Raw genomic sequence first — 22,140 nt, 5'->3', positions numbered from 1 at the left:
CGCTAAGCCCGTGTTAGTCATTGGGATATGTCAGTATGAATGGATTTACTGTGTTCCAACAGCTGTCGAGGCCCAGGCACATGCCCCACACATGGCAGCCACAGGAGCGGGCGGGGGGCCAACCGACAACCAGGATCCCCGAAACTGCATGCAGGCCCTGAGGCTGGAGACAGGATGCTGGGGAGAAGCTGTCCTTCTGATGTTCGGATATCTGCCCCAACCCTGGCAAAATGATGAGGATACTCTGTGTGCGGCGAGGAGACAGCCCTATAAAACATGTCATCTCCGAGGTGTGGCTCTTCCCCCGCTCGGAACGGAGCCCATCTGTCCAACAGTGTCTGAAATAACACCGCCGGCCAGCAAAGGAGTGTCCATTGTCACATGCGCATTTGGACGGCAGGTAGTCCACATGGGCCCCTGTAATTCAAGTCACAACAGCCTCTTCCATGACAGGGAGGCGGGGAGTGAAAGTGGTAGTTGTGATTCCGACAACCAGGAGGATTGTTTTTCTAAGAATTTCTGCCAGTGGCCATTGAGGATTCTTTGTGTGCGGCACCTACGGGATACCTCAAAATTTAGGCAGCTATCAGATTCCAAATTAAACACCTAGTGCCCCTGGCGTGCTGGAGAGGCAGCCTGGTCCTGCGGATCTGTGTGTGGGAAAGGCCAGAAGTTGATTGTGCTGGATGCTTTTATATGGAAATCCTCCTAACAGGCTTTCGCAGGATCACAAATTAGATGCTAGGGTTTGAAGCTAGCAGGCCAATGGAGCTGTTGTTTAAAAACAGAAATAGTCTGCTTTGAACCTCAGGTTTCAGAATTTTCTAGAATGGGCTATTGTGATCCAGTCACGTGGGGATTTTCTTACCGTTTTAACACACATTGGGGCCTGGAGCTGACATCTGGCCTTTTGTCACTTCTTTTTCAGAGGTGAGCAGCGGTCAGATTGTAGCAAACATTTTCTCCTTTCCCCTAAATATTAACTTTAACATCTGTGAGGGAGAGAATCGAGATGGTGTCATCCAGGATTGAGGTTCAGGAAAGAATTCTCATGGACATGGGCTGTGAATCACTACAGTTTCATATCCTGAACCTGCATGGACAAATTACTTAGCAACCTCAAGCCTCAGCTTTTTCTTCTATAAAATGGGGATAAGCGTTAACAAGAAGAACTAACTTGTTAGATTGTTGTGTGAATTAAAATGACATGATTGGGCTTCCCTGGTGGCGCAGTGGTTAAGAATCTGCCTGCCCATGCAGGGGACAGGGGTTCGAGCCCTGGTCCGGGAAGATCCCACACACCACAGAGCAACTAAGCCCGTGTACCACAACTACTGAGCCTGCACTCTAGAGCCCACGAGCCACAACTACTGAAGCCCGCACACCTAGAGCCCATGCTCCGCAACAAGAGAAGCCACTGCAATAAGAAGCCCGCGCACCGCACCGAAGAGTAGCCCTGGCTTGCTGCAACTAGAGAAAGCCCACGCGCAGCAACGAAGACCCCCCCAAAAAATAAATAAATAGATAAATAAATAAATAAGTAAAATGACATGATTGGGAATTCCCTGGTGGTCCAGTGGATAGGTCTCGGCGCTTTCACTGCCTTGAGCCTGGGTTCGATCCCTGGTGGGGGAACGAAGATCCTGCAAGCCGCATGCCAAAAAAAGGACATGATTTATAAAACGTTTAGCATAGTACCTGACACGTAATCAGCACTTACTATATTACTAGGGTGTTGTCTAAAGATGAAGATGGAAATTGAGTTTTGATGTTTCTTTTTGTTCCCTTATCCCTCTTGGGGGAGTGTAAGGTTTACTCTTGGGTTTTGGTGGGGGCCAGTATTTGAGCACCACAGAAAGGCAGAAGGCCAAGCCACCGGAGGTCAGTTCGTAGAAGCACAGGCGCAGACACTGGGGGGATGAGGCAGCAGCCCCAGTCTCGGAATCTCCCGTTCACCTTCTTTCTGTCCTGTCCTGAATGCACCCCTCATACCTGTCTCTACTTCCCAGCTTCCCTCCACTTTGAGTCTTAGTACCTGCGTTTCTCACCACCTGAAGCTTTACTAGAAAATCTAAAAGGCTTGATTTGATTCATCCTTGTTCTAGATGGCAAGTAGCTTCAGTCTAAACGTGCCAAGTGGGATTTAGAAAATACAACGAGGATTTTGGAGAATGTAAGTATTTGTCCTCTCCACATTTATGAGCATATTCTCTGTCATGTGGCTGTGGCAGTTGATGGGGACACAGGTGATGGAGGCACTCACTGCCCCCACTCTCTAGGAGTCTGTTGTGTGGCGTAGAAGCCAATGGATATGGACAGTTTAAATGTGCCAGTGCTACAATGCAGATCGTCCACGGTCGGGGTGGGGCAGACAGGGGCAGTTGGGGGGTGGCTCAGGGAAGGCTTCAAAGCGGAGGTGACACCCAGCTCACTCAACTTGGCTACAGCACAAAATAACTGGGGTTTGAAAGGCGTCAAAGTCCAGAACCCACCGTGCTATTCTATATATGGAATTGCTTCTCTACTTAATTTTCCTATTGTGCGTTTATGTTTTAAGAGAGAAATATATCAGAAAATGAAAGGCCACCAGCTGGGGTCCCTTCGTTATGCTGGATCTCAGGTGAGAGCCGTTGGGTTACATGTTTCCCTACAGCTTCTCCTTCCCGGGACTGTTGGGGGATTTGCAAATTGATGCTCTTGAAGCTTTAAAAGGCTTGCATTGAAAAACCATATTAAGTTAGTATCAAGTAGAAAGCACTTATTTACTTAGAGGTGGTCGAACAACAGAAGTATATGTGAAAGCAGCTTCAGCTCTTAGATTGATCAAAAATAAAATGAAAAGATGTTAAAATGTTACACTTTAAACTCATGAGTAAACAAAAAATACTGTATGTTTTACCCCCAAGTGTATTCATCTCTCCCTTCGAAAGTTAGTGCACACTTAAGGTTAGTGAATAATAACTAGTAAATCTACTGTTATAATGGCTGCAGATGGGAGCAGAGCATTTCATTTTCTTAAACTCAGCAAATATGTTAAAAACAAGATTAAATTTTTTTGCATTTTGTACATCTACACGTTATTTTATTCTTGAAAAAGCGATATTTTCTATATCTTTTATTTCAGGATCCATCACAGAGTTTTTTGTAACTCCTGATATTGTCTAAAAAAATAGGTTTTTGAATGACTGCTGGTGATTTTCAGGCATTTATTCAAGTATTTCCCTCTGTTTCTAAAATAACATACATAGAAAAGCGATACAACTACTTTCTTAAAGGATTTACCAGGGATTATAGCCTTCAAGTAAAGGGATCCTGAATTCAGTCTGGTTGTCAGTTTGATTAAGAAGGAAGTAGCTCATCTTGGTATAAACATTCTTGAACAACGCTCTGTGACAGTCTGGCCAGGAGCACCGGGTGGGAGAAGCCTTCTAACTATAGTTGGAAATATTCTAAGAATAATTAATTTATTTTAGAATTAGACGTGGTAGGTTTTAAGAAAAGACTTCTTTGTGGGCTTGAGACTTTCCTTGGGTAGCAAAGTGAAATCTGCACACCTGGGGCTCTGTGATGGTGACAGTGTGTGGACTCTTCCCATCCCTCCCTGAACCCTCCATCTCACATTCCTTACTTTATCCTACGTAACCTCCCCGTCAGTAACATTTACACTTACATATTTAAGAAACATGCACTTACAGTTCCTTATGGATTAGCAGCAATTTCTTTACTCTCAGAAGTAAGGTATTTTTGAAATTATGTATTGACAAGAAAGTTATAGGTGAGGGATGTGTCTAGCTAGATCAGGTAGTTCAGGTAAGAAGGGAGGAAGAAAGTTTTGAAGATGTTAGAAACCGTTGTTGACATTTTGGGCTGTCAACTTGGCTAACTGGTAAAAAGAAGGTGATAGTTTCATTCTCTAGTAGGAATGTGAGGTGGGCTGGAAGAATATTTAAGAATTAGGTGATCAAAATGTTGAAATTGTCAGGCGAAGTACAGCAGACAGTTGCAAGACTTTGTTGAAGTCATTCATATGAAAGTCAGAATCCTAAACTAATTCTAAGTGAATGGCATACTTCTTAGTTTACCGAAATTATGAAATTAGTGATAGTAAAACAATGTGATCTGAGCGTTAGGTAATGAGACTGGACTGACCGTGGATGGCTAGTCCGGTCTGGAACATGAGGACTTTTGTGTGTTTTGGACTAGGCAGGGGAAGGCTTGGACAGTCACGCTAGTTTGGGATGCTCTGTGTCAGCCAGGAGTCATGGGAATTTGCCTGCCCTGTTGGTTACGTTTGAGTTTGAATTTGGCTATATATGGGTTCTGTGTAAGATTTTAATGTCTTTCTTGGTTGGAAAGAATCTTTGCATGAGAGCGCTTTTGAGGAATACTGGTAATGAAGCTGGGAGCCATTTAGGGAACTGGCATACGAGCTACTACAGGAAAGGGTCAGATGCGTGGGATTAGCAAAAGGAATAGCCCAGGAAATGGGGAAATGAGCTGGTCTCACTTACCACCACGTGGCCGGCAAAGCAAATTCCAAGCTGTGTGTGCCAGGGAGCATTCTCAGGAAGAGGAGACGACCACACCACTTTCTTTCCTGGTAAAGGATATGAAGTGCAGATTATACCACAGGTGGCCAAATCAGTGCCAAGCTTCCCTCTGGATAATTAAGGCCATGGAGATGAAGCAAGAGATGCACAGTACAAAGATGGTGGATGGGATAAAAGTGAAAATTTACTGTAGTGCTTCCAACATTTTATCCACTGTGGCACACAGAGAAAATAATATTTTTATAGTGCCTGGGCAGCTTGGAAGCTCCAGCCATGCCTGGCCCTGTCCAGTCGCTCAAGGGCTGAGGCAATCAGAGGCTCAAGCACACACCTGGAACAAATTCGTGCACATTGGGGAAATTCTGGTCTGGTGAACATCATGATTGCATCGTTGCAAGATGGAGGTCATGGAGCCCTTTGAGAATCTGATGACATTTATGGGCCCTCACCCCTCACCTGAAGGACCATTATGTACATACACATAGAATTTTACTCACAGTTTCAAGGGATTCATGGAAGTGCTCAAGTCTACTTCTGGACCTCAGGATAAGAACCCTTGCTTTAGGTAATTAATCAAAGAAAGGATGTTGATGAAGAAATGGAGGCAAAGTTATATGGATAAATTCAGCAACTCGGATAAAAAAATCCATCTAAAGAAGGATAGAATCACAGACTCTATCTAAAGGGGTTCTCAAAGACCCTTTCTATAAAGCTCTGGCTTTGGAAATGGTTCAAAGGCTGGGGACACCAAGCAGAAAATACACAGTCCAGGTAATTAGATCCAAACAATTGAGCAAATTGCAATGGTTGAGCAGATTGCTTAGTTCCATGTTGTCTACTTTTTAAAGGTATTAGTGCTAACTTGGTCAGGGTAATTATTTGGTAAATGGTCAGTTCAGTGGCACAAGTTTAACTTCTGAATCCTTCCTTCCAAACCATTTTCAAAAGGAACCTGCTCTAATTCCCTCAGTATGCATGGTGGAATGGGCAGGCCCTGGTGAAGCAGGCTCTTGCAAGTTTAGCAGGCGCTACTTGGGCACTTATTGCCCCGAGAGCTCTGCTGCTTGGTTCGTAATCAATTCTTCTGATTGACTCAGCTTCACTTGCCCAACTAAGCTCCAAGCACCCTCAAAGCGCCTAGAGTCCTATGATGACAGGTACTCAAAACAAGCCATTCAGGGCTAAATGCCTTACCAATTATTTCAGAAACAAAATAAAAACCAGATCTCAAAAGACTAAGCAGTGAGGGAGGGATGGAGTGTCAGCGTTACCTTGAATAATGTAGGACTTCTGTTAGTTTAATCTCAGGTCTCACATCACATGAAAAGTTGTCTCTTTGCAAAATATAGCCTGGAGGGAAATTTTGCCAGTGTCATGCTCTGGTGAGTTAATATGCATTGCAACCGTTTTATAACAGATTATTTACCAACGGGAACAGAATGCCTTGGCACGAGATGCCTTTAAGAGAGCAGTTCTATCGCGCTAGCTAATTCCATATTTCAAAATCATTTTCCACACACCTCCTAGTTCTTGTAGGTTCTCTCAAACTCTTCCCTCTACTGGTGAAATGAAAGAACTGACTAGTAGGTGAGATTATGTTGCCCTCTGGTGTCTGCCAACCTAAAAGAAAGGGCTAGAACTCAAGAAGGGGACAAGAAGTAGAAGTAAGATAGAAACAAGACACTCCATACCATGAGAAAGATGGAGGGATGGGTAGGTAAGGGAAGGGAGAGAGAAGAAAGGAGATGAGCCTGACATGGATCCTCTTCTTGCTGGTGAATGACAGGTTTTCAACTCACCATTCTGGCTGAGGAAGAGAGTGATTGCCAGGGCTATTGGCCTGATCAACCTGGAGCCTTTCTAATCTGTGATGGAAGAGTAGGTTCATGGAGGGAGGGGGCTTGGCTTTTCCCTTTGGAGAACCAATGGGGAAGAAAACTGGGTGATGGCTATCCATCAGAATTGCAGATGCCTATCTGAGGACCCATCTGTTGAGATGGAGACTGAGATTTCCATCCCTTTTAGGAATCTCCACCAATACCCCTAAAGGGGGGCAGGGCCTCACTGTCTAGCCCTCCAGTATATGCCTGGGCACGAGGGCCTTGGTTTCGGCGGTGGGATGGTGGCAGTACCACTGGTCCTTGGGGTTCCTCCTTACCCCTGCTGTGCCCTCTTGCCCCATTGTCAGGGCTTGCCCACTCGATAGCTGTGCTTGCCAGGGCACATGAGCAGGGTCTGGTTGGCTCTATTAAATCTTGAATCATTTTTGGATGCATCTGTCCTGTTCTTGCCTTTTTAAAAATTTATTATTATTATATATTTTTTGCGGTACGCGGGCCTCTCACTGTTGTGGTCTCTCCCGTTGCGGAGCACAGGCTCCGGACGCGCAGGCTCAGCGGCCATGGCTCATGGGCCCAGCCGCTCCGCGGCATGTGGGATCTTCCCGGACCGGGACATGAACCCCCGTCCCCTGCATTGGCAGGCGCACTCTCAACCACTGCGCCACCAGGGAAGCCCTGTTCTTGACTTTTGATGCTCTATACAGGGACAGGCATTATGTCTTCTTGCTCAAACTGGAAAGTCGGTAGAATATTGTTGATGACTTTTGCTTATAGAAACAACTGATGACTATTCAAAGAAATCAATGGAAGCCTGGAACAAAAATGTAGGCAAAGTTTGGGCAGAGGTATGGGGAGGTCAAGCATTCCATCTTTGCTCAAGACTAGAGGAAATAATGGAGCCGTGGAAAGGGATCCTTTGGGGAGCAGAGCCCTATAGGGAACAAGGAAAGGACTAGGGATTCTTGGTTACTTGCAAAGAGGCAGGAAGTAAGGCAAAAGAAGGAAGTGAAGTTGGGAGAAGGGGGCACCATCACATGTAAGTTCTTTTTGCAGACTTCCTTCCTTCCTTCCTTGCTCCCTTCCTTCCTTCCTCCCTCCCTCCCTTCCTTCCTTCATTTTTTAGAATTTCTTGGCTGCACCGCACGGCATGCAGGATCTTAGTTCCCCGACCAGGGATCAAACCCAAGCCCGCTGCAGTGGAAGTGCAAGTCTTAATCACTGGACCACCAGGGAAGTCTCTCTCTTGGGATCTTTAAATCCTTGTTTAAAAGACAGTAAAGCTGGGACTTCTAATGTATTCCTCAGGCTGACAGAACTCTTGAGTGAGAGAGGCATAATAGTTTGGCTCTTAGCACCCCATTAATTCAAGACATTATTGAATGAGTGGATGAAATATTATAACTCACTTTATTATTGGTTTTCAAACAGAGGGCATATATGGATGGTTAGTTAAGAAGAGAAGAAGGGAAACAGATTATATTTTTTTCCCACTCTATGACCATGTAAGAAATTCAGGTTGGTGCTAATTAGAGTCATGGAAACTATGAAAGACTAGAAAACACAAGGGAGGTTTAGAGGGAAAAAAGAAAGCCAATGGAATAATTTTCAAAAATAGCTAATTCATAGATTTGCAAATTATTTTAATTTATTAAATCATTATGCAACTGAAACAGAAGTAGGCATAATAATAGTAGTTTCCCCAAGCTCTTATCTATAGAAAGGTAATACGTGGTGGCAGGGGATTGGGTCAGGAACCCTACTGGGCACTTCCTGCTTCTACCCCCAGCTATTTTCCCCACAGGTGGGACAGCTTAGATGAATGCATATGAATACCTAGGGTTGGCTTTTAGGGCAAAGAAGCTGCAAAAGGACACTCTGAGCCCTACGTGGGGTGTGTGTGAGATCCCACCCGTTTTACCTCAGTGCCTTCCAGGTGAGCTGTGCCTTTGAACTTGGGCTCTTAGAGCTCCCATTCACCTCAACCCACTTCCCTTGCATTTGCTTCCTCAGAGAAGGTGGCTGAGTTTATGCTACTCTAGCACTGGTTGTACCAGTAACCTGCATGCTCTTTTCTAGAAAAAGATTTGGTGAGACTCATCGTATTCAGACTAGGTCATTCCTTAAGAAATCAGTTTGTTTTGGCTTTATTTTGTCAAAATACGAGCTACACCGAATTGGATCAATCGTTTTGCTAAATCCTCCCACACCCCACCCTTTCCTCCTTTTTAAGTCAAAGCTGTTTTGGATTACCCAAGCAACAGAATGATTTACAAAACGAAAGAGAGGGACAATCTATTCTAACAGATGGAAGGCAGTAAAAAATATATATGTGTGCCTGGCCGATGCGGACTTCTGGAGAGAGTTCACTTATGAACTGAAAGCTAGGGAAGCGAAAGATGAAAATCAGCCCTCGGGGTTCTGATTTCGAGCGCACACCTTCTTAGGAAAAAACCACCTTCATTTTTTGGTTCCAGATTCTGTATTTGTCAAACAAAATTATTAGCCTGGACGCCTCTGTTGGTGATGCTGTGTAGAGCTGTAGTTGATCTCTATGAGGGATTCTCAGAACTGGGGCTTGGAGGTGGCAGTGGAGAGAGAGGGGCTGGGGGCTGGGGGGTGGGATGGGTAAATCCTTAAAAGGCAGTAATCCTGTCAGTTTCCAGGGCCAGGGGTTGGGGGAGGGTGGTGTCTTAAATTTGAACTCTTCCTAGGCCCCATCTTTTCCTCTATATTCTTTCCTCACTCAAATAATAATGCGCTTGTGAAGAAAAATATTTTTTAAATTAGAAAGCAGCAGACAGTTATATATGCCCGTCTCATCCTCCTGCTGGCGCCTTCCACCTCCCAGGGCTGGGCTGGGTGTGCAGGAGATTTAGGGCTGTCAGGGTCGGACTTGTAAACCCGCTTGCACCCTGGCTGATGAATCAGTGGTAAAGCCTGGCTCTGTAATATCTGTATGGAAAATGCAATGTTTGCACAATAAAGCTCTCTAGAATTTTTAAACTGTAAGAGTGAAGCCAGTTTACAACCAACAGGTTTCCCCCGTTGCCATTACCGCAAATAGTATCTTATTTCGGCAAAATGGTGGCAGCCAGCAGGAGGTCCAACAATGGAGATTTTAATCAGAAAATTTAATTTTATATACAATTCAGTTTGTGCATGGTGAGAAATGTTTCTCACGGCATGAACTTTCAGGACTCGGCTCTGAGCAAAAGGAGTTTCAATTTATGTAACGCCTTTCTCAGCACACAATACCCCGAAGCACTTCCTGGTAATATAAGGCTCGCGCTGCTGCAGACTCTCTCTTAAAATTACCCAGGATATTTATTTGGAGCAATTAAAAGAAGCAGCTGCATTCCACACAAATCCATGTTTACTGTAGATATTAAATGAGCCAAGATTTCAGTGCCGAGTGGCTGCATTGGGTTCTCTGCCTGGATGTGCTCCCTTGTAAGGCACCTTTCCACCTGGGCTCACTCTGTTTGCCAGTTGACTTGTAAACTCTCGAAGGAGAAGCCTGAATTGAAAATGTTGACAGAGCCTTTAAGAGAAGGGCCCTGGAGGAGTTGCCTCTCAGGCTGGGCCCAGGAAGAGCGGTGGGTACAGGGAGGAGAGGAGGGTCACAGGCTGTCCCGTGAATGACCAAGAGACGCCAGCCCTGGACTCACTTGCTGGACTTGAACATGGGTTGGGTCCAAAGGGTGCAAGCCTGCTTTTTTGGGGTCGGGGGTGGGATGGGAGCAGGACCTGTTCCTCTGGGTGATGGTGAGGGATATCACACACAAACTCGGTAAGACAAGGCAGAGGGAGACAGCCAAGGCTTCTCAGGGAACAACCCTCTCAGTTGAAGAGGAGACAGGAACTCATAAGTGAGTCATCCATACTGAGGTCCAGCTGGGAGGAGGTAATGAGAGCGGCTCCAGAAATAGGGGGTCTTAGCCCTGAGTTAGGAGGTGGAGAAGGCAGACAGGAGGGACTGTCCCTGTGGTCTCACCCTGGGCTGTGTGCAAGGCCCCCTCTCGGCTTATGGGAGTAATATAAACCCTCCAGTGCCCCCTCCCATCGTTTCCTAAGAAGGTCTGTGACGGAGTCCCTGTGCACACCTCAGGCACCCCTCACTTCCCATTCCTCACCCCTCCTATCCCGCTGGTCTTCACCTATTCCCGGCTGTCTGAGCCCATATGACCTTGAGTTCATTGGCAGTTGTGTTGAGTGGGGGCCCCGGTGCCTTATTCAGGAGCACCCCAACTCTGTTTCATGTTATGCAGGACCCTGGGGGTGAAGTCACAAAGGTGCTGTGCCTGGCTGGCGGGAAGACGGCACCTACCCTTCACCGAGAGCCCACTCCAGCTGGGGCCGCTCACATACACGATCACATTCAATCCTCACGAGAATCTTGAGGGAGGTTCTATATACCAAGAAGGAATCGGTGGCTCAGAGAGGGGTTAAGTTACTTGCTTAGCTGAGGTCACAGAGTTAGCCAGTGGCCATGGACCCACAAGGGAGGGCAGAGTAGAACCAGCTCGACTGGTGATCTCTCAGGAGTGAGGGCTGGCAGGCCACGGTGGGAGCTGGGCTTCAGCCCTGGGAGAAGGGCTGTCACACCGTGCCTCTGGCAGCAGGGCGACAGGAAAGCTGCCCAGTGTGTCCAGTGAGAAAAATGACCCTGAAGCTGACCCTAAGGTAAGGTTTAGGCCAGAGACATGGAGACACAGAGACTGGCACTGCCTGGGGCCTTGTTTGGAAACAATTCTGAGCCTGATTCTAGACTCAGTTGGAAAGGATTCTGAGGTTGATTAGCCATGTCTGCCCTGGACCAGGGATAAGGGAGTATTGGTTATTTAGAATTTGCAGTCCTCATCTATGTGTCTCTTGGCTTTGAGAATTTCTTTCTTTTGGCTAAATGGTCATTATTTTCCACAAACAGACAGGAATCTTACCTTTCCTTCCCTGATTAACCCGAGTCCACAGTTTTGGAGTTGTTTGGTCACAAGTCCTTTCTGGGGAGAATCATCAGGCATGCACAAAGAGAAAGCCAAACAGAGTTCTTAATGAGAGTTTAAAATTCAGAGAACATAGGAAAGATTTATTTGTATTTGGTATTTAGTACAAGCTTGGCACTATCCTGAGTTGTACAGATATTAACTCATTTACTCCTCACAACAACCCTATACGATAGGTCCCAGTATTAACCTCATTTTACAAATGGGACAGTTAAAGGCCAGAGAGGCTAAGCAACCTGTCCAAAGTCACACAGCTTTGTGAACTCAAGCAGTCTGATGCCAGAGTCCACATGATTAAATCATACCGTGCTGCCTCTCTATCAAGTCCCTATTTCTGTTTTGCTTTCCTGGTGGTATTGTGCCTTGTGCTTCGTGTTTGTTTTCCAGATTAGACCGTGAACTTTGAAGGAAGGGATTACATTTTACTGTGTATAAGTACCTGACACATAGGAGGAGTTGAAACATGACTACACTGAAACATGACTACATGAAACATTAGAGGTATGATTTTAGGAATCAATCACGTTGTATTTGAGTCATTTTCTATTTGTGTGTCTGGCTCCACTACTACAGTGAGCTTCTAGGAGTGGGACTCTGAGGTATTTATTTCTATATCCCCACCATCTAACACAATAGAGAAGAGACCCTGTCTCATTTGTTCATCAATTCATTAACTGATTCATTCAACAAAAATTTATTAAGAACAAGTACCATGCTCAGTGCTAGGAATGAAGAAAGTAGATAAAATTTCTGTCTCTGTGGTTTGATTCCAACCTCACAAGGATAGAGAAAAATGATGCTGACATTCTTTAAATTGGAGACATTTGTCTATTTTTGCCAAAAATAATACTAGATTATTTGTCATCGCAACTTATCAATTCCCTCCTTTCCATAGTGTGTGATGAAGTCGAGCTGCAATCAGTTATTTTATTCCTATTTTATTTACCAGGAGCATTGGTGGCCCACATTAGTCAGATCTAATATTTAAAGGTAAGAGAAAACCCTTTTGGCGTAGAGCCAGTGGAAGAATTACTGGGTTCCCACAACGTGAGGTAGGGCTGTTTCATCCCCTTTTGTTATATGAAAAGCTTCAAGCACTATTAAGTGATGACAGAGAGTGCACTTGGCTTCTGGTACTTCTTTGAAGGCTTGCCTGTAGCATGCTGCTTGGAAGCAGGGGTGATTCCACAAATGGTCAGGGAGCCACCCTAACCGCCCTTCGCACCAGGTCCAGGTGTGTAAACAGAGCAGATGGGCCCTCCACTCTGGGAGAGGGAATTCCGAGGCTGGACAGCTGGAGTGGAGAATCACAGAGTTCAGGATCTCTCTTCCCTCCAACCGAGGCAGTATCTCAAAAATTCCCTCAACCACTTTTTTAATTCTCTGAGGCTGCTAACTGCATCAAGATCTCTCCTTATGGAGAAGGAGCAGGCTTTTCCCAGAACACACAGGTAGTAAGTGGCAGAGGTGGGACTGGAAATCAGGTTACTTTCATGCCAATCCTGGGCGCAGCCCACGACCCGACACAGCCAAGCTTGTCCTTCCTGTGACAAGAAGTGACTGTGGTGCCCAAGGCAGAAGGAGTCCTTGGAAGCCGGTGCCTGAGTCCTGGCAACACGAGGTTTCAGATCATATGAAAACTTCCTGCCGGGGCCTCTCTACTCAGGGCCTATTAGGTTTAACTGAAGAGCGATCAAAAGCAGTGTTTCAAACATAGATTTTGTTTATAATTAGCTCTAAATTAGTTTTTTAATTTTTGATATATATTTAATGAAAAATTTGGAAACACAAAACTGTACAAAGAAGACAAAATGAAAATCACCAGTAGTCTCGACATCCAAACACAGTAATTGCTAACATTTTGGTGTATTTTCTTCTGTTGTGATTTCTTTTTTTTTTTTTTTTTGCGGTACGCGGGCCTCTCACTGCTGTGGCCTCTCCCGTTGCGGAGCACAGGCTCCGGACGCGCAGGCTCAGCGGCCATGGCTCACGGGCCCAGCCGCTCCGCGGCATGTGGGATCTCCCCAGACCGGGGCACGAACCCGCGTCCCCTGCATCAGCAGGCGGACTCTCAACCACCGAGCCACCAGGGAAGCCCTGTGATTTCTTTTTAACATGGTTGTAATCACATTATAATAGTAATAGCAGCTAACATTTGTTGAGGGCCCTGATGTGTCAGGTACTCAACTTTATATGTGTTAACTCAATTAAGTCTCATAACAATTCTATGAGATAGGTGCTACTATTACCTCCATTTCACAGATAATAAAACTGAGGCACAGAAAGGCTAGTTCCTTGCCCAAGATTACTCAAAAGTAAGCAGTAGAGGCCAGACAGTCCAGCTCTAGACTCTACATGTACAGCTTGGTATCTGGGGGATTTTTTCTGAATTTTTTTTCTCTTTGATTTTTAAAAAATTAACTTTTTTTTTACTTATTTCTTGTTTGGCTGCATTGGGTCTTTGTTGCTGCGCGCGGGCTTTCTCTAGTTGTGGCGAGCGGGGGCTACTCTTCGTTGGGGTGCACAGGCTTCTCATTGTGGTGGCTTCTCTTGCTGCAGAGCAAGGGCTCTAGGTGCGTGGGCTTCAGTAGTTGTGGCAAACGGGCTCAGCAGTTGTGGCTTGCGGGCTCTAGAGTGCAGGCTCAGTAGTTGTGGCGCACGGGCTTAGTTGTTCCGTGGCAGGTGGGTTCTTCCCAGACCAGGGATTGAACCCGTGTCCCCTGCATTGGCAGTCGGATCCTTAACCACTGCACCACCAGGGAAGTCCGGTATCTGTTTTTGAACAAAGCTTTTTCTTATTTTCTTCAGAAACACAAGCTTTAAGTGGCTGCCTAATATTCCATCATGGTTTCCATGGTTTTCATGCCTCTCTAATTTAAACGACGCAACTGTGAGTTGTGTTTGTGAATGAGGCTTTTTCTGTATTTAGGATCACAGAATTTCCCAGATCCAGATGTAAAAGGCACAAGTGACAATAAGTCTGTGGACACTCATTGCCAAATATTTTCCAGGAGGACTACCTAGCCTCACTGCCATCAGCCTTGTGAGTGCTGGGCCTTGGAGGTTATCACTCAAAAAATGATTCAGTTTGATAGTCAAAAAGCTTATTGCTTTAAATTTTCTCTGGTCCAATTTCTGACTACTCTTGTAATAATGAACTTTCACTCTCATCCAAATTCTGATTTTTGCCTAGACTTATTTTCCTCACTTCTAGTCATCCTTACTTAAAACAACAACAAAATTAAATGGTAACACACATTTTTCTGATTATAAATGTCCATTTTAGAAAATACGGATAATCTAAAATCCCATCATTACATTTATTTATTTTATCGTTCATCTTATTTCTTGGCTATCACAGCGATGTGGGTTCACTGTAGCCAATTGGGAATGTACAGAAAAGAGTAAAGGAGCAGAAAGTGAAATAACTAAGCAGGGGCAAACTTTTCAGCAGTTCTTGCCATTAAAATTTTTTAATCTTTTTATAAACTTTTTCTTTTTATGGGAAACTACCTCTAAGATACTTTATTCGGTTTTTTTTTTTTTTGGTCTCAGGCCTGGAGCTATGATCTTGGTTAATTTTCATGTCTGTTGTAAAGGATAAGAAAGAGTAATTAGAACAGGATGCAGGGCGGGGGTGGGGTAGGAGAACCAGAATAAGAAAGGCTTTAGCCACCCACCTGCTTTCCCTTCTGATGGAGCTACTGGACACAGGGGCCTTAGGGCCACCCCCAGGTTACCCTCACAGCCCATCACTACCACAGTGACGTCACTCACCGCAGGCACACAACAGAAGCTCAATTAGTATCTGCTGGAGGAGTGAATTAATGAACGTATTCTTATGTAGGTATGACCTATATTAACGTACCATCTCCTAGTAACTCTACAGCTTTAATCATTGCATCTCAGCATTCCTTTCGTTAAAAAAAAGAAAAAGAAAAAAGGTTTGCATCTGTGATCCCAGGTCCTGGCCTTATTAGGATCCTAGAGGATCGGCCAAACAGAGGTCTTTCAGCCCAAGGCAAATAATTGAGATCAAAGCTTCCTGGATCTCTCCCGGGAGGTCCTTGGCCCTCCAGTCAAAGTGACTGGAGCTCTCCTTTTCCCTTCGTGATCTGCAAGCACACCATCCCGCCATCCGCCATCCCGGATGGGGAAGGGGGAGAAGGAGGCAGCTGAGGAGGAGTGGGAAAGGTGAGGGAGGTGCTGTTTTGGGGGGAGTGGGGTGAGGGTAAGCGATTACCAAGCTGGCTCAAAGGCCCGCGGAGCCCCCAGCTGAGGCTTCTTACCAGAAGGAGCCCTTGCTCTCAGCACGGCCCCCCTTTGCTCTCCTGAGGCCATCAGAAGTGATAGCTAAGCTCACTTCTGCCTTCATGGGGCTGTGGTTCTCACTCCGATGAGTTGTTATTTGATGTTTCTTTGCTTCTGTTTTTATAAAAATGGTACAATGTAAAGCTCTATGGTTCATATGTTTTGTGATCGTCAGATGACACTAGGAGAAATACTGCTTTTTACCTATATATTTTAAATATATGTAAGAAAAATAAATTGCAGAATATTAGTCAAGAAGCATGCCACTGCCACTGCAAAGGGCAAACTTAAATGAATTTTCAGGAAGGGCAGCCATCTACACAAGTATACCTTATTTTAAAAATTAAATGTGAGACGTTTCAAGGCCGTGATTATTCCAACTTATTCTATGATCAGTCAGGGATGTGAATGTGTATAAAATTAGAAAGTGTATCATGTGGGAAGAATCAATCAACTATCTTACAATTCATGTGGCCCAAAACATAATTATGGAAACTTAATTAAGTTTGCTTTAAAGTTTAGCATGGCCAGGAGTTCCCAAATCATGTTACAGTATTGTACCTTAGACAGTTCTAATGTAAAAGCCATGTTGCATCTTTCAGAGTTTTGTCTGGTTGTTTCTCTTTTTAATCTGCAAAATGATGGGTGAGACTAGAGTATTTACTAAATGTTCGCCAGGTACTTCGAATATGCAGCCAGGGTCTAGATCATTGGCCTAGATGATCTCAGAAGTCCTTCTTTGGTACCAAAATGCTGTGGTATCTATAATTTTAAATTTTAAATCAAAATAAATAAGAAAATCAGATTCACCTAGCAGATAATTCTAGTTAAAAACATCTTCCTAAATTCAGAGGTCTCAGAAGTCCTACAATGAAACTTACTTCATAAGTGGCCCAACCCTCATGAAATATTTTGGGCAGAGCTTATGATTTGGAAAGTTTATGTTTGTTCCACATTTCAATATTCCTATATGAGTTTTAAGTCAATACCCCCAAAATTATTTTTCACCTTTGAGAGTCAAGATGTGGTCGAAGTTTTTGATTTCCAGGTGGAAATCAGAAGGCTTGAATGAAAATGTTTATGGATAAAGAGAGGTGAGAAATAAAGATATTGAATCTTTGCCATTAGCTTGGGATGACAACTCCCTGTGTGTGTGTGTGTGTGTGTGTGTGTGTGTGTGTGTGTGTGTTCGCACATGAGCCTCTGCTGGGATCCGGGAGGAGCAGCTGATGTTGTGGGAATATCTCATAGAAACTATAGGGACAGATGGTGGCAGGCTGCAGCCATGGGACCAGCATGCTACTGAATTCAACCTAGGAACCCTTCTTATTGAAGACTATGTCCCCAGAACCATCAAGTTTTAAAATGTAGTTCAACTGGAGATGGTTTTTATTTTCTTGTTATGAAACCCGGGCTCCCACATTCTGGACTCAAATGACTATATTCCATGTCTACTCAAGAACAGTATCTGTGGCAAAGAGATGTGAGGTTGAAGCCTCTCCAGGAATAAGTCAGGAAACAGAATGATCCAAGTTTGGTATTTAGATTAGAAATACAAGTGGAAGAAGTAAGGTTACCATCAGAAATGTGCATTTCTAAAGATATTCATTTGAAAGTTTTGAAAAAAGTAAAGCTCATGCCCTGGGGCTCCTGGGAGTATGTACAAAATACAATAATTAAATTAAGTCCAGCAGTTAAAATTCCTCATAAAAAGAAAAAGCTGGAGTGCTTCCCAATGGGGAATGCTTGACTTAAAAGAAAGGTTTTACTCTGTGGCCTGAAGGTCAACAAACTGGGACTCTGTGGGAATGTATAAAATTTCTTAAAGGGGTTCTCCAGTCTTTGTTTTGTTGAAAGAAAATAAAAGAGCAAAAAGGGACAAGTTTTGAAAATTCAAAAAATGAAGGTGCAGTCCTAAAATCATCATGATTTTTATAAACGCAGCACTGGAGGCTATGAAAACACGCTCTTTTCTGAGTACTAATGCAACACATATGCTCTTTGAGAAGGAAGGGAAAAGGCCAATGGCGCCTTTTGAACAAACTGTTTTCAAATGTGCTCATTTTCAGAGGCAGTGCACGCAAATTCATGACCCATTCGTTTGCTACTTATTTTGAAAATATTCACCTTAAATATTCTCATAAATATATGTCACAGTTTAAAATTCCTTAGGTGATACAAAGACTGATTGTTTTTTAAAAAGGTCTTTATGAAGCAAAGTTGAAAAAAATGATTTTGGGGGGGTCACATCCTCAGTAATCTTAAATGGAATGTTTATCATAATTTGAAAATACCTGTTTTTATAAATAATCATTTATTGTTACCTTTCTGGTAACGTCCTCCCCCGAAATAAAGTTAAGAAAAGGATAGAAATGAAATTTTATATCCATAAACTTTGTCATGTGTAAGCACCATTCTGGGTTCCCACGTGAGTTTCAGGCTGCACACTCAAATGACTTCTAAAACATAAAGAACCAATAACCAGTTTGCCAGGTCCTCATCTTCTTTATCGCTTAAATAGAATCTGAATGTTGGCTCTGCATTAAGACAGCATGATCAAATGTAGGACATTAGAAATAGCAGCTGTGGCAGCAATATTTAATTTACTGAATAATTAGCAGCCTCACTGACATTTCTCCGTTGATTCCCAAAGTACAGCATTAGCTGTCCTCTGCACTCAGGCGCTCTGCAGTAAAATGGGCCAGTAAACTTCCTGTGCCAAGTTCACAGTAAATGAAGGACTACACAGCATCCTGCCAGCAGCTCACAGCTTAAGACACTAGATTTACTTCCAAAACACGGAAAAAACATTAGAAATCATTAAAAATGTACATTTTTACCCACTTTTGTTTCCTTTCCTACATTTGTTAATTTTTTTTTTTTGGTTTGGGAATTGCGATGAGAGGAAGGAAGGTAAAATTGTAAGAAAAAGGAAATGGGAAATGGAAGCAGGACAGTAGCCGGAGGAGGGACTATATGGAATGAGAGGTGATGCACAGAATGATGGGGGCCACGAGGGGAGGGCCGCAGGAGTGGGGAGGGTACAAGAGGAGGCGTGGGGAGTGAACCCGGCTCTGTCCTTGAGCCTGTGTCCTGCTCCTTTATCCCTCCACTGGAACGCCTTTCCTTATGCCACCTACGACATTCTCCATGGCCACTCAGCCACTCCCCCCGCAGCGCGCCATCCTGCAAAATGTGCGAGGGACTGTTTGTGTAGTCTGGGAGGGGCAGAGAGGGGGGGCATGAAGGCCTACCTCAAGGAGGGACTTGCCTGGTTGCCCAGCTTCCTGGTTACACTGGATGATTGGCTGTTTGAATTGTGATGAGTTCACATACCCATGCCAGGGTCAGGCAGTGTCTCTGAGGCAGGCAGCTGTTGAAAAAGAGGCTTCAGCTATTTTCTTGTTGCTTCAAAAAACTCATCTAAAGCTTCCTTCATCGGGAACTTAATGTGAAGCTATAAATCTGGGGAGTTCTCGGGTGTGCAACTGTGTGGTTTAGTGGTTTCATTTCCAGACTTTAGTTGAAGTCTTGGTTTTGCCAGCTGTGTGACCTTGAGCAAGTGCACTAAAAGGGCCAATATTTGCACAAATCCGGGAGGCAAGACGTCTGATGGAGGAACAGATGTCTCAGGGCCTAATTGTACTGAACACACCTTTAGCGAGTTCTTGCGGGGGGGTGGGTGGGTGGGGTGGGATGGGGTGGGGAGTGAGAGGTGAGCAGGAGAGGGATCTGGGGTACATGGCAATGTCCACTGTTCAGGGCCTCCACACTGCTGTGGGACACACACACACACACACACACACACACACACACACACAGTACTACAATAGAAATCTGATCCAATGCAATGGAAGGACTGGGAGAGGGCCAGCAAGCTGTCTCTGGGTAGTTGGGAAGACTTCACAGAAGTGGTCTTCAGGTTGTGTCTTGAAAAATGGTTAGGAGTTTATTGGGTATGATGGAGAGGGAGGGATTACAGCTTGTGTAGAGCCTTTGCACAGGAGTGTCAGGCCCTGCAGCCAGGCACCGTCCACCTGCCCAGTGGCCAGGGCCCCGTGGGGGAGGCGACGTGTCGCTGGGCTGGTGTGGAAATGCCAGTGAGGCTCCTGGTGGCCGGAGCTCCCTCACACCACACTGGGAAAGGCATCACAGAGCTCCTCTGGAAGCTGCTGCATGAATTCCAGTCCCTGGAAATCCCATGGAGGAAACAGATGTGCTCCTCTCCTTGTCTGGGAGTTTGGGTTATTAACACAGTTTTCCCAGAGATTCTAAGCCAGAAGTTCATGTTGGTTTTATGTTCTTCCTTCCATGGAACTCAAGAGCCCATTAAAAAAAAAAAAAAAATTAAGCCAGATGCCTAGAGTGGATAGCCTTCTGAAGGAACTCTCCACCACAAAGCTATCTGAAATGGAATGCTCGTTTCTCTCTTGATTCCTTTACTGTGTCTGAATAACTAAGGCAATTTGATTCATTGTTTAAAAACAAAACAAAACCCAGCGAAACCAGCTATGTGGCATTATGTAGACAAAAAACAAACAATCCTCCCTCCCTCCGACCGCCCCCGCAAAACAGTTTCTTTTCCCTGAATTTCTCCCCTTTAGCTAGGTATTTTAACATCACGATATAGTCAGTGTTTGGTCTCCTTTGTTTTCATAAGATGGAGTTTTCAGTATATCAACTCTCTTATTTATGTAATGAAGGGAATCTGGAAAGTTCCTTCTAGGGCTTAGACTAATCTCTGGGACCATCTCCAGTTTTCTATACGTCTACATGCTGCACACAGTGTGAGAGAGAAACTGATTTTGACTGACTGGTAGGTATGACATTGTTGCAGGATTCCCCCTCGGTCACTAGGTAGGCACAGGTGATTTGAGAGTGGGTTGCTTTCTATTCTTCCTGGTGACAGGAAGCTTTGTCTTTGACTCAGGTTTGGCAGTTATATTCCACCAAGAAGTGTGGCCCCTCTGCCCTTCCGGAATGCCCATCCTGATTCCTGAATGAGAGCTCACGTTGGAGAAAACCACCTCGAATTGGCCAAATTCTGCCCTAAGACTGAGCACAGCTTTCCAATTCCCTGTGTCTGGCTGAGGGCAGAATGGGGCCAGGACCCAGTGTGTTTGATCCTTTAGCAAATCTGACAGGCTGTTTACAAACATGCAGAAGGGCTGACTTCGTTCCTCAGACCTCAGGCAGGACTCTGGTTTCAGGACTGCAGCCTGAAGGAACTCATAGGGACCAAAAGAATTGGGGAGGAGATAAAATAGTTGAAAAAAGTGGCTGGTTTTCAAAGCATATGGCGAGTTTTTCAAACGCTTTAAATTCTTAATTCGCTCCTCTCCTGTTACTGTCGCTGTAGTAGCCAATGGCACTTCTTTTTGTTTTGACATTTGACATTATTTTACGCCTTTGCTCCTCCTTTCACTTCACACAAGGGCATTTTAATTTTAAAAGAAAAGTGCATCCGGAACCAGTCCTACGGCTTTCCGACTAGCTGTCTGGCATCCAGTCAGGCTCAACAGATGTTTGTTGAATGAATAAACGAATGAATGAAGTGATTCTCTCTAAAAAGTACCGAGAAATCTTTACTTTTAGCAAAGTTTGGGTTTGTCTTCTGTAAACTCGGGATTATCACTTAAAATATCCTCTGTGGATTTGATAGGAAAATAGGCAAAGTTAGGATCTTTTGAAGAAACTCCACCAAAAAGCTATCTGAAATGGAATGTTCATTTTTCTCTTGATTCTAAAACCGTGCTTGAATAACGAGGGCAATTCCACTCAATGACTGAAAAGCAAGGGGACCCGGATCCTCCGCTGGTCCCCCGGCCAGGGATCGGCTCCGAGCAGGACAGGCTAAGGGCGCCGGGCTCCGGTCAGGGAAACCAGGACCCGCGAGATGCGCCTGGAGCTGGCAGGTCCCCCAGGGCCTCGTCCCGGCGCCTGGCCGCGGCGCCGACTTCGGAGGAAGACACAGGGGCCGGCCGGTCCCCAGGGCGGGCGCGAGGGCCCCGCGCAGGTGTCGGGCCTGTGCGCGGGGTGCGCGGGGCCTGGGAGACCCGAGAGAGACGTTATTGTTACACTGTAACGAGTCTGATTAACATGCTCCTGACACTTTCTCTTAGTTTCTCGGGCTCCTAGCAACAGCGCACAAAGGCGCGGGATTGTCCCGGGCTCCGCGGGGACACGGGGCAGCCTTTGATCTGCCACCATTACAGCGGGGCTGCGCGACAAGCTCGCAGGCTCCGGGCGGCCCGCGGTCCCGGCCCACTGCGCGCCCCGGCCCCGCCCGCTCGCCCGCCCGGTCGCAGCTCCGGGAGCGGCCGCCGCGCGCGACCGGGGCCACGGGGCGCACCGGCCGGGCCCCGCCGGTCTCCGCGTCGGGGCGTCCCCGACCCCAGCGGACTCGGCGTGTCCCGGCCCGGCGGGCGCACGTCC

General features: G+C 45.4%; 1 protein-coding gene across 7 annotated transcripts in view; it reads right to left on the bottom strand.

Moving 5' to 3' along the window:
• CLYBL (citramalyl-CoA lyase) overlaps positions 1–22,140 on the bottom strand; it is a 300,835-nt gene that overhangs the window by 5,708 nt on the left and 272,987 nt on the right. For 4 of the 7 annotated variants that reach the window (XR_013824823.1, XR_013824824.1, XR_013824825.1 and 1 more), the window contains exons 9-11: positions 11,332–11,391; positions 5,822–5,900; positions 4,512–4,597 (exon numbers count right to left, since the gene is read on the bottom strand). The gene's annotated coding sequence lies outside the window, so the exon portion shown is untranslated. Of the gene's footprint in view, positions 1–4,511; positions 4,598–5,821; positions 5,901–10,797; positions 11,392–17,406; positions 19,079–22,140 lie in introns of those variants that run through there. The other 3 variants (XR_013824827.1, XM_079902841.1, XM_079902842.1) reach the window with 2 other exon arrangements.

This window comes from Stenella coeruleoalba, assembly GCF_951394435.1.
Source record: "Stenella coeruleoalba genome assembly, chromosome: 18".
NCBI classification, from domain to species: domain Eukaryota; kingdom Metazoa; phylum Chordata; class Mammalia; order Artiodactyla; family Delphinidae; genus Stenella; species Stenella coeruleoalba.
Note: the sequence above shows the minus strand (reverse complement) of the source record. Positions and strands in the feature narration are given on the sequence as shown.